Here is a 13,645-nt window from a genome sequence, read left to right as displayed (position 1 = left end):
CCTGGCGTCTTCCCCTGTTGAGATTTGAAAAATGGCACACAACAGTACACCATGGCTACAGTGATCGCGTTTGAGGCAGGAGGAAGAAATGACGCTTTCACGCTTGCAACGATCCCATGGAGTAAACTCACACATACAGCTGCAAAAGCTGGCACACAGTAGGTAGCACACGAGGGATCGGCGACATAGGCTTGCTGCTTCAGACGCCGCCGTCAAGCACAGAAGTGGTGAAGTAATTGCGCCCACAAAAGCAGACCAAGCAGACCATACTCATGTCGATCGTGGGCATCAGCGGACAAGTCTGATGAACGTTGTGCGCACAAGAATCTCACTAGTCGGGACACCAGCACACAATAAAGAACCAATTTGACAGCAGCTATTGAAGAAAATGGCAGCAGCAAAACCAAGCTCGCGCAAGTTTGTATGGGTGTTCTGTGCCCGCGCTACGGTGGCTACCCGCGCGACCCTTCGCTCCCACGGACACGGTTACGATGGATGGATGGATGGATGGATGGATGAGGCTGAACCCTTTAAACCGGGCGGTGGCATACGCCACCTAGCCATGACTATTTACATATTTTGTACTTTGTGGTGGGTGAAATTTCACCCCTGCCTTGACGATGATGATGATTTATTGGCATCCCCTTTGAAGCGGGGTGGCGACAAATAGTCACCTAGCCTGCTTGATTTAATCAGCTATACTACACATGTTCTTTATCTAGCATTTTTGTATACCTCTCATTATCTTTCTTTTTCAAAAATTTAGCTTGTACCGCTGCCTATGATTTTAAGAGATCAGGTAGTATCCATCTTTTCCCTGCTTTTTTTCCACCAGTACTCTAATCGTCTCTTGCTGATCTCTACGGCTGATCTGTTTATGTTTCCTTCCACTTTAAACCCAAGCGCTTCTGGGAGTTGCACGTTACCTACGGTTCTCGCTGGGTGGATCCCGTCGCATTCCATTAGGATGTGCTGAGTGGTCTCTGGATCTTTACTGCAGCATACACATGTCTCATCTAGTTCCGAATATTTGTTCCGATATGTTTTCGTCCTTAGGCAACCGGCTCGAGCCTCAAATAGCAAGGCACTGCCCTTTGTGTTATCGTACAGATTTTCCCTTCTAATTTCTTTCTTCTCATTCTTGTAAATCTCCATTGTCCTTTTCGTTTCCATTCTTTGCATCCAATTCACGGTCTCTATTTCTCTCACTTTCTTTCTGATGACCCCTGGTTGTCTATTTACAGTTTCGATTATCCTGTACTTGGTTGCCAACTTCCTTGACCTCTTCCTCCATTCTGTGTCCACGCTTTTCATGTAGAGATACTTGTGCACTTTAGCCGCCCATTTATTTTCATCCATGTTCCTGAGCCTTTCTTCAAAACTAATTTTGCTTTGTGCTTCTCTGACTTCAAAGAGGCCCAACCCATGTCTCCATGCACTGCCTCATTTGTCGTATTACCGTGTGCTCCCAAAGCCAACCGGCCTACTGATCTTTGGTTAACTTCCAAACCCGCCAATATATCCGATTTTAAGCATATAATGACATTTGCGAATGTTAGCGCTGGCACCATTACTCCTTTCCAGATTCCACGCACCACCTCATACTTATTGTGGCCCCACAGTGCTCTGTGTTTCATTAATGCTGCATTCCGCTTCCCCTTTATTTTCAGATTATCTTGGTGGTTGCTTGAGTAATTCTTTCCTTCGTTTATGTGTACGCCGAGGTACTTATATTGCTGCACTATGGGTATTACTTGCTGTTGAATTGACACCACGAAGTTACTCGTGTGTTCATTAACGATCATAATCCCTGATTTCTCTGTGCTAAACTTAAGGCCAAGATTTGTCGCTGCGTTCCCACAGATATTCGCAAGTATCTGTAAATCTTTTTTATTGTCCGCTAGTAGCACAATGTCGTCTGCGTACATCAATCCAGGGACCTTCTGTTGCACCATTTGTCCATTACGCATGTAGGATAAATCAAAACCTAATTCGCTGTTTTCCAGTCGTCTTTCTATGCCCTTGACGTAAAGCGTGAACAACAATGGTGACAGAGGGCATCCTTGCTTCAATCCTTGGTGAATTCCCACCATTTCATTTCCTTTTCGGCCTTCCCATGCCACTTGTACTTGGTTGTCTCGATATATCTCCCTCAGCAGCTCCACGAAATCGTCATCTATGCCTTCGTATTGAAGAATATCCCACAACAATTCCCTGTCTACGTTGTCATAAGCTCATTTAATATCTAGAAATGCTACCCATAAAGGTCTTTTCTGAGCTACTGAAATCTCTATGCACTGAGTTAGTACAAACATATTGTCTTCTAAGCGTCTGCCTGGCCTGAATCCATTCTGTAGTTCCCCCAATACACCGTTTTCCTCCAGCCACTTCGACAGTTCTAATTTTATGGCTTGCATTGCCATTCTATATATCACCGACGTTACTGTAACTGGCCTGTACGAGCTCGTCTTATCCTTATCTCCTTTGCCTTTGTAGATGAGATTCATCTTGCTTTCACGCCATCCAACGGGAATATTCTTTGTTCTAATCACTTGCTCTATGGCATTAGTCAGCAGTGCCTTGCTTTTTGGACCGAGGTTTTTGATTAGCTGTATTGGGATTTCATCGGGTCCTGCTGCCGTGTTGTTAGGGACATTTTCTGCTGCCTTTTTCCAATAAAAGCTTTCTATGCTGAATTTTGATCTCTCAAGCCTCTCTGTTGTTGCTGGATCTGTTGTCTGAACTACGCTTTTTCTCGTACCGAAGTTATGCCTGATAACGTCTGTGATGTACCGCAGCGCATCATCGCCTTCATAGATGTTACCGTCTTCATCCCTTATAGCCGTTTGCGAGTTTCTAGTTGGAGCTCCGAGTGCTTTTATATGGTTCCAGAATCTTTTTGGGGCGCCTTTGTCTCTTTTGTGAATGTTATGCACCCAAAGTTCACTTGCGCATTTAATTTTCTCTTGCACGAGCTCACTCGCAACCCTTTTCTTTTCTCTGTATGTATTCCATCTAAGGAGCACCTCTTCTTCTTGTAATCCCAACTTTTTGGCTTTTCGATGAACCCTAGATGCCTCTTTACGCTCTTCTATAGCTTGTTTAATTTCCTTGTTCCACCACTTACGTGGTTTCCTCTTTCCAATCCAACAATTGTATTGCCGTGTCCGCCTTATTTCATGCTGCATAACCTCCACCAGTTCCTTATATTCCCAGACTGCTGTAGGAAAAGCCTGAATTTTCTTCTCTATGTTGTTTGCGATCTCTGTTATTTGCTCGTCATTCATTTTTAAAAACTCTGAGGCTATTGGTTCACGTTCTGCGCTGGTATCTCTCCCAAACTTTAATGCTAAACGTCTATGATCGCTTCCCAGGCTATTTTTTCCATTTTCGTCTATTATCATTTGGTCCAGTTGTTCGTAGACCATTTCTGAGACTAAGGCGTAGTCGATACATGACTGCCTGTTTCCGCATTGCCACGTTACCTGTCCATGACACTTATTCTCCCTGTTAACTACTATAAGGTTATGTTCATCACACAAATCCAGCACTAGAGAGCCGTTGTAATCAGTATATCCGTCTAAATCGTCCATGTGCGCGTTCATATCTCCCACTAATATCACCTGGCCCGAGTTCCTGAACTCATTAATATCGCTTCTAATGCAATCGACCAATTCCTTATTTTTTTCCTGCTATCACTACCTGTCCATAGGTAAGCTACTCCCAGCCACGTCTTTTTACCTTGCCATGTACCACTAATCCATAAATGCTCTTTACATGTCTCGTTTACCCTTCGCCATTTCAGACCTCGCCTAATTAGTACGCCTACGCCTCCGCCTTTCCTTGACCCGGTCATTCTGTTGCACCCTTCCCATACAAAGTTGTCAATAACAGGCGGCTGCTCCAAATCTCGTAGATGCGTTTCGGTCAAGGCGTACACGCTAATCGCTTCATCATTCAGTTGCGTTTGAATTTCCAGCCATTTTTCCTGCTTACGACCACCCTGCATGTTAATGTAGCAAATTTTACCTTCTCTATTCTTATCCTTTCTGCGTCTTTTCCTGACTCCTGGTCGCCTAATTCTGCCCTTTACTGGTGTTTCGCTATGTTCAATACTCAATCCTGCTTCCTGATTGCCTGGGGCCCGCCTAAAAAGCTACAGCTCGTGCCGCGAATCGACTTCCGACCGGTGTTGCTACACTTTCACTAAAATGTATGCCGTCACGCACAAAAGCGCCTTCGCGGCCTGCTCGGTGCACTTCTCGGTTGATGTCAATGACCGTAAAATTCATTGCTTTAGCTAGACTCCAAATTTCCCTGTTTACTGCAAGAACTGCCCTTTCAATTTTATAACCCTGCCTTTCAACCTCTGGCACCGTGCACACCGCGATTTGTACTTCTTTTGAAACATTCCGCAGGTCGGTGACCCCTTTGGCTATTTGCTTTGTGATTCCTGCTCCTCGTCCGTTCAGTACGTAAATCACTCCGCCCATTATCACCACTAGGTGTCTCTCCTCCATTGTGTCCCAAGGTAAAAAGACGTGGCTGGGAGTAGCTTACCTGTGGACAGGTAGTGATAGCAGGGAAAAAACTAAGGAATTGGTCGATTGCATTAGAAGCGATATTAATGAGTTCAGTAACTCGGGCCAGGTGATATTAGTGGGAGATATGAACGCGCACATGGACGATTTAGACGGATATACTGATTACAACGGCTCTCTAGTGCTGGATTTGTGTGATGAACAGAACCTTATAGTAGTTAACAGGGAGAATAAGTGTCATGGACAGGTAACGTGGCAATGCGGAAACAGGCAGTCATGTATCGACTACGCCTTAGTCTCAGAAATGGTCTACGAACAACTGGACCAAATGATAATAGACGAAAATGGAAAAATAGCCTGGGAAGCGATCATAGACGTTTAGCATTAAAGTTTGGGAGAGATACCAGCGCAGAACATGAACCAATAGCCTCAGAGTTTTTAAAAATGAATGACGAGCAAATAACAGAGATCGCAAACAACATAGAGAAGAAAATTCAGGCTTTTCCTACAGCAGTCTGGGAATATAAGGAACTGGTGGAGGTTATGCAGCATGAAATAAGGCGGACACGGCAATACAATTGTTGGATTGGAAAGAGGAAACCACGTAAGTGGTGGAACAAGGAAATTAAACAAGCTATAGAAGAGCGTAAAGAGGCATCTAGGGTTCATCGAGAAGCCAAAAAGTTGGGATTACAAGAAGAAGAGGTGCTCCTTAGATGGAATACGTACCGAGAAAAGAAAAGGGTTGCGAGTGAGCTCGTGCAAGAGAAAATTAAATGCGCAAGTGAACGTTGGGTGCATAACATTCACAAAAGAGACAAAGGCGCCCCAAAAAGATTCTGGAACCATATAAAAGCACTCGGAGCTCCAACTAGAAACTCGCAAACGGCTATAAGGGATGAAGACGGTAACATCTATGAAGGCGATGATGCGCTGCGGTACATCACAGACGTTATCAGGCATAACTTCGGTACGAGAAAAAGCGTAGTTCAGACAACAGATCCAGCAACAACAGAGAGGCCTGAGAGATCAAAATTCAGCATAGAAAGCTTTTATTGGAAAAAGGCAACAGAAAATGTCCCTAACAACACGGCAGCAGGACCCGATGAAATCCCAATACAGCTAATCAAAAACCTCGGTCCAAAAAGCAAGGCACTGCTGACTAATGCCATAGAGCAAGTGATTAGAACAAAGAATATTCCCGTTGGATGGCGTGAAAGCAAGATGAATCTTATCTACAAAGGCAAAGGAGATAAGGATAAGACGAGCTCGTACAGGCCAGTTACAGTAACGTCGGTGATATATAGAATGGCAATGCAAGCCATAAAATTAGAACTGTCGAAGTGGGTGGAGGAAAACGGTGTATTGGGGGAACTACAGAATGGGTTCAGGCCAGGCAGACGCTTAGAAGACAATATGTTTGTACTAACTCAGTGCATAGAGATTTCAGTAGCTCAGAAAAGACCTTTATGGATAGCATTTCTAGATATTAAAGGAGCTTATGACAACGTAGACAGGGAATTGTTGTGGGATATTCTTCAATACGAAGGCATAGATGACGATTTCGTGGAGCTGCTGAGGGAGATATATCGAGACAACCAAGTACAAGTGGCATGGGAAGGCCGAAAAGGAAATGAAATGGTGGGAATTCACCAAGGATTGAAGCAAGGATGCCCTCTGTCACCATTGTTGTTCACGCTTTACGTCAAGGGCATAGAAAGACGACTGGAAAACAGCGAATTAGGTTTTGATTTATCCTACATGCGTAATGGACAAATGGTGCAACAGAAGATCCCTGGACTGATGTACGCAGACGACATTGTGCTACTAGCGGACAATAAAAAAGATTTACAGATACTTGCGAATATCTGTGGGAACGCAGCGACAAATCTAGGCCTTAAGTTTAGCACAGAGAAATCAGGGATTATGATCTTTAATGAGCACACGAGTAACTTCGTGGTGTCAATTCAACAGCAAGTAATACCCATAGTGAAGCAATATAAGTACCTCGGCGTACACATAAACGAAGGAAAGAATTACTCAATCAACCACCAAGATAATCTGAAAATAAAGGGGAAGCGGAATGCAGCATTAATGAAACACAGAGCACTGTGGGGCCACAATAAGTATGAGGTGGTGCGTGGAATCTGGAAAGGAGTTATGGTGCCAGCGCTAACATTCGCAAATGCCATTATATGCTTAAAATCGGATATATTGGCGGGTTTGGAAGTTAACCAAAGATCAGTAGGCCGGTTGGCTTTGGGAGCACACGGTAATACGACAAATGAGGCAGTGCATGGAGACATGGGTTGGGCCTCTTTTGAAGTCAGAGAAGCACAAAGCAAAATTAGTTTTGAAGAAAGGCTCAGGAACATGGATGAAAATAAATGGGCAGCTAAAGTGCACAAGTATCTCTACATGAAAAGCGTGGACACAGAATGGAGGAAGAGGTCAAGGAAGTTGGCAACCAAGTACAGGATAATCGAAACTGTAAATAGACAACCAGGGGTCATCAGAAAGAAAGTGAGAGAAATAGAGACCGTGAATTGGATGCAAAGAATGGAAACGAAAAGGACAATGGAGATTTACAAGAATGAGAAGAAAGAAATTAGAAGGGAAAATCTGTACGATAACACAAAGGGCAGTGCCTTGCTATTTGAGGCTCGAGCCGGTTGCCTAAGGACGAAAACATATCGGAACAAATATTCGGAATTAGATGAGACATGTGTATGCTGCAGTAAAGATCCAGAGACCACTCAGCACATCCTAATGGAATGCGACGGGATCCACCCAGCGAGAACCGTAGGTAACGTGCAACTCCCAGAAGCGCTTGGGTTTAAAGTGGAAGGAAACATAAACAGATCAGCCGTAGAGATCAGCAAGATACGATTAGAGTACTGGTGGAAAAAAAGTAGGGAAAAGATGGATGCGACCTGATCTCTTAAAATCATAGGCAGCGGTACAAGGTAAATTTTTGAAAAAGAAAAATAATGATAGGTATACAAAAATGCAAGATAAAGAACATGTATAGTATACCTGATTAAATCAAGCAGGCTAGGTGACTATTTGTCGCCGCCCCGTTTCAAAGGGGATGCCAATAAATCATCATCATCATCATCCACATGCGTTCCTTGGCCTTCGCTATCACCTCTCTAATCGGCTTTCCGAGAAGCGCGCTAACCTGGACTCGTTCGTCTGCCCCTACCCTCTCTGCTATCGCCGGTTCTACTTTACGCATGTTGGAATCCCCAACAAAGACAACTCGACGCTTTCCTTCCCCCTCACCGCCGAAAGCTGCCCCCGAAGTCACAATGCCCTCCCCTCCTTTCTTATCCTTGCCCTTGGCTTTGTTTTCTTCCCCGGCCGCGTCAGTGGTATCCCCTTCGTGACTATCACTGACGTTTCCGCCACTGCTTCCCGGCGTGGCGGGTTCGGCTGTCTCTGCACTCGCATCGGAGCCAGCTCCGTTCGCGGTGCTCGCCTCGATGCGTTCATCATTGCTTTGCAGAATGGTGGCGCTCAGCTGGATTTTTGCGTTAACTACCTTTTCTGCGTTAGGTAGCGAGCTACCACCTCACACGGTGAGGTGGTAGCGACCTCTTGCGGCGAGCCATCGAACTACTCGTCAGAAAAAAATACATTGACTCCCTACGCGTTGCAAAGGCCGTAAGGGAGCGCGGAGGAGAGTCGAGTCTGGCCGTGAAATGCACTTTGCCCTCTCCCGGTTCTCGCTTGCCTCTCGCGACGCGCGTGCCGCGCGGGAAGAGGGAAAGTATCCGGCGGGCGAGGAGGACACTCCCCTCGCAGAAAGGTAAATAAGGATAAAAGAGCGCGACCGAGAGACACCCGGGTCTCTCTGAACACGCTTGTCCTACCTGCCCATACGGAGGAGGACACTCCCCTCGCAGAAAGGTAAATAAGGATAAAAGAGCGCGACTGAGAGACCCCCGGGTCTCTCTGAACTCGCTTGACCTACCTGCCCATACGGAGGAGGACACTCCCTTCGCAGAAAGGTAAATAAGGATAAAAGAGCGCGACCGAGAGACGCCCGGGTCTCTCTGAACTCGCTTGTCCTACCTGCCCATACGGAGGAGGACACTCCCCTCGCAGAAAGGTAAATAAGGATAAAAGAGCGCGACCGAGAGACTCCCGGGTCTCTCTGAACTCGCTTGACCTACCTGCCCACACGGATTTACCCGCTGAAACCCGTGAGTGACCTCGTTTGCGCGACTACTACACGCGACGAGGCAAGCCTATTTTATTACTTATTATACAGAGCGGACTTCCCTCTGCAAGTGTGTTTTATTGCCCACAGCAATAAACGTTGTTGAGTTGGCTCGCTTGTTTCCTTATTGGGCACGGCGGCACCATCGGAATGCACCCTGCTAATCCATTCGCCTTCTTTATGCAGTTACTCGTCGTTCTGCTGATGTTGCCATCGGGCTACGAAGGACAGGCGCGCATTGCGCAAAGCAACTTGACAGAGACATTCCACGATACTAGCACCTTCGTGTCATTGATGCCGCTGATATTCAGCGATGACATAGGCGCTTCGCGCCTGGTGACAGCAACGAATACGGACGCTACATTCGACGGCACCCTGGCGGGAAGGTGGTCATCGTGGGACATAAAAGTCGCATTCAGGCTTCGCGCGTGTCAAGGGCACGGCGGCACCATTGGAATGCACCCTGCTAATCCATTCGCCTTCTTTATGCAGTTACTCGTCGTTCTGCTGATGTTGCCATCGGGCTACGAAGGACAGGCGCGCATTGCGCAAAGCAACTTGACAGAGACATTCCACGATACCAGCACCTTCGTGTCATCGATGCCGCTGATATTCAGCGATGACATAGGCGCTTCGCGCCTGGTGACAGCAACGAATACGGACGCTACATTCGACGGCACCCTGGCGGGAAGGTGGTCATCGTGGGACATAAAAGTCGCATTCAGGCTTCGCGCGTGTCAAGGGCACGGCGGCACCATCGGAATGAACCCTGCTAATCCATTCGCCTTCTTTATGCAGTTACTCGTCGTTCTACTGATGTTGTCATCGGGCTACGAAGGACAGGCGCGCATTGCGCAAAGCAACTTGACAGAGACATTCCACGATACCAGCACCTTCGTGTCATCGATGCCGCTGATACTCAGCGATGACATAGGCGCTTCGCGCCTGGTGACAGCAACGAATACGGACGCTACATTCGACGGCACCCTGGTGGGAAGGTGGTCATCGTGGGACATAAAAGTCGCATTCAGGCTTCGCGCGTGTCAAGGGCATGGCGGCACCATCGGAATGCACCCTGCTAATCCATTCGCCTTATTTATGCAGTTACTCGTCGTTCTACTGATGTTGCCATCGGGCTACGAAGGACAGGCGCGCATTGCGCAAAGCAACTTGACAGAGACATTCCACGATACCAGCACCTTCGTGTCATCGATGCCGCTGATACTCAGCGATGACATAGGCGCTTCGCGCCTGGTGACAGCAACGAATACGGACGCTACATTCGACGGCACCCTGGCGGGAAGGTGGTCATCGTGGGACATAAAAGTCGCATTCAGGCTTCGCGCGTGTCAAGGGCACGGCGGCACCATCGGAATGCACCCTGCTAATCCATTCGCCTTCTTTATGCAGTTACTCGTCGTTCTACTGATGTTGCCATCGGGCTACGAAGGACAGGCGCGCATTGCGCAAAGCAACTTGACAGAGACATTCCACGATACCAGCACCTTCGTGTCATCGATGCCGCTGATATTCAGCGATGACATAGGCGCTTCGCGCCTGGTGACAGCAACGAATACGGACGCTACATTCGACGGCACCCTGGTGGGAAGGTGGTCATCGTGGGACATAAAAGTCGCATTCAGGCTTCGCGCGTGTCAAGGGCATGGCGGCACCATCGGAATGCACCCTGCTAATCCATTCGCCTTCTTTATGCAGGTGAGCAAACGTTACGGCAAATGTTGTCGATCAAATTATGTATTTTTGGTTGTGCTGCCGTGCCCGAGGCTGCTTATAGAGTTGCTGTGTGGCTGTGTTAACGTTACGCTTGCCGATACACTTCTATTATTATGTGGTGATGTTGAGACTAACCCCGGGCCTGAGGCTGCTGCTCTCTCGAAGCAGCTTCAGCAGATTGCTGAGGATTTGAGGGAAATCAAATTGGAACGATTAACCGCTATTGAGTCTAAGTTGGAATTGCTGACGGCTCTAGACGATAAAATAACAGGCTGTATGAAGCAGGTGACTAATTTGCAAAATGTTGTACAAGCTCTGGAGCTTAAAGTAGACGATCTGGAAAACCGTTCCAGAAGGTCTAACTTGATAATTTATGGAATACCGGAGCAGGAAAAGGAAAACAGTGACAGTCTGGAACTACTAATTAACGAAAAAGTTGTTAAGAGCGTCCTGAAAACGGAGCCTCTAGCTATAGAAAGAATTCATAGGCTCGGAAGACCAGAAAAAAGAAATCTAGGCCAGTAATTATGAAGCTCGTTGACGCTCGAGAAAAAACTAGAGTACTGAAAAATTGTCACAGGTTGAAGGGGACCAACTACTCTATTAGTGAAGACTATTCAACTAGAATACGAGACATAAGGAAAAAGCTCTGGAACTACGCCAAAACAAAAAAAGGAAGCTGGTGATAAGGTGTCCTTATCGTACGACAAGTTGAAAGTTAACGGTGAACTGTTCTGTTGGGATGACCCAAAGGATGGCGTAGTTTCATTAAAGAGCAACCGCTCCCCCCCCCCCCCCCAAAAAAAAAAAAAACAGAGAAGCGAGCCAATGTCGCTGCGTCCGCGCCGAACATAGGAGCATCCGGAATAAGTTTCATAAATGTAAATTCACGTAGTGTCATGAATAAACTAGATGCTATCGAATCCGTACTGATTAGTCTAGAACCTGATTTTGTTGCAGTTACGGAAACATGGCTAACGGCTGATATTCTAGACGGTGAACTAGCCACGCCAAATTATTCAATAATACGGAAAGATAGACCGACACGTGGTGGAGGCGTTGCCTTACTAATAAAAAGAACATCCCTTTTGTGGCACTACCTGATGTCGAGAACGTGGAAGCAATCTTTTGCAAGATAAATATAGGCCAGCACACTATCACCGTGGGTTGCGTTTACCGCAGTCCCACGTCTGATAATGACGTGATTCAATCATTATGCGACTACTTGGAACGTCATGCATCATCTGGTCGACTAATCTTACTTGGAGATTTCAACTTGCCAGATATTGATTGGTAAGCCATGCAGTTCCCATCCGCTTCATCTGAACTTATTTGTGATATGATGCTCCATTTTAACTTATGCCAAGTTGTCACAGAGCCCACGCGCATTAAGGGTACCGCATCAAACATTCTTGACCTGGTATTCTTGAGCAATCACTTTTCGCACGAACGTATAGATACTCAAATAATGGAAGGAATATCAGACCACAAGCTCACATATTGCACTATACACATAAAAGGTTCTACGCATACTCCGAAAACGTGCACGACCTTTCTTGACTTTTCAAATGCTGATGATGCCAGTATAATCGACCACCTTAGTTTTGAATATGCTAAGTTTGAGGAAATTTCTAAGCATGCCTCTACAGACAATAATGTCCTGTGGAGTAAGTTCAAAGACATCTTATTTTTTTGCACTCGTACGTACGTGCCAAGTAAGACAAAAAATCAAACACGGCTAATCCATGGATTACACGTGAAATTATCCAGGCGAAACGAAAAGTAAATAGGCTACGACAAAGGCTAAAAGTAAACACTGCGCACACAACTAGGCAGTGGCTGAGTGAAGCCATTTTCAATATGAAATCTAAAATTAAGGACGCTAAAGCTAACTACTTCGCCAATACTCTTCCTAATTTCTTGAAGACCGCACCTCAGAAATTTTGGAATTATCTTAACGCTAAGAAGCATGACGGCCCTACAACTTATAGTGCCGACAACCGAAACACCGCGACTTCTTTTAACACTTATTTCCAATCAGTATTTAATATCGATGACGGGAGGCTTCCGAACGTAGAGCCGTGCACCCGCACACGTATTGGCCCACTTAATATAACTGAAGCAGGGGTACTACACCTTCTACTGAAAATTGACACTAAAAATCTGTTGGGCCAGACAATATACCCAACGTATTTCTTGTGAGATATGCTGAATGGAGCGCTAAATATCTGTGCCTAATTTTTAAGAAATCTTTAACAACCAGTACTGTTCCTGCAGACTGGAAAATTGCCAAGGTTGTCCCAGTTCATAAATCTGGAAGCGCTTCTCAGGAGTCGAATTTCAGACCTATTTCACTAACTTCGACTGTATGCCAACTTCTTGAACACATAGTCCTAAAACACATAACCACATACCTTGACGAAGAATCCATACTATCACCGTGTCAGCATGGTTTCCGGAGAGGACTTTCGACAGTCACGCAACTTATAGAACTAACGCACGACATATCTCAATGTATAGACAATGGACAACGGATAGACCTAATTTTACTAGACTTTGCAAAGGCCTTCGACCGCGTACCCCACAAAAAACTAGTTTAAAAAATTCGTTCAGCAATATGTAACGGTCCTGTTGTTGATTGGATTGAAAACTACCTCGCTAACCGATCACAGTTCGTTCAAATAAATGATGAAGCTTCTAGCTTAGCCCCTGTAACTTCCGGTGTACCCCAGGGTAGCGTCCTGGGACCTGTTTTATTTCTTATTTACATAAATGACTTACCTGCTAGGTGTCAAGTAAATATCCGTCTTTTTGCGGATGATTGCATCTTGTATCGTGAAATTAATTCTAATGATGACCATGAAATTCTAAATAATGCTCTAGAGTCGGTCTTCATTTGGTGTCAGGAGTGGCAGATGACACTAAATGCACAGAAATCGGTAACATTAACAATAACTAGAAAGAAACAAATATCGCACTTCACCTACACATTAATAAGCACGCCTCTGACTAGGGTTTTAGAGCATAAGTACTTGGGTTTAACGTTATCCCATGATCTTCGATGGAATACGCATGTTGAAAACATTACATCGACTGCACTAAAGCGACTCTTCTTCCTGAGAAGACGACTTCGCCTGGCATCACC

The sequence above is a fragment of the Dermacentor silvarum genome, chromosome 4 (genome assembly GCF_013339745.2).
Source record: "Dermacentor silvarum isolate Dsil-2018 chromosome 4, BIME_Dsil_1.4, whole genome shotgun sequence".
Lineage (NCBI taxonomy): Eukaryota > Metazoa > Arthropoda > Arachnida > Ixodida > Ixodidae > Dermacentor > Dermacentor silvarum.
The sequence above is the reverse complement of the archived record's forward strand: the minus strand, read 5'-3'. Positions refer to the sequence as shown.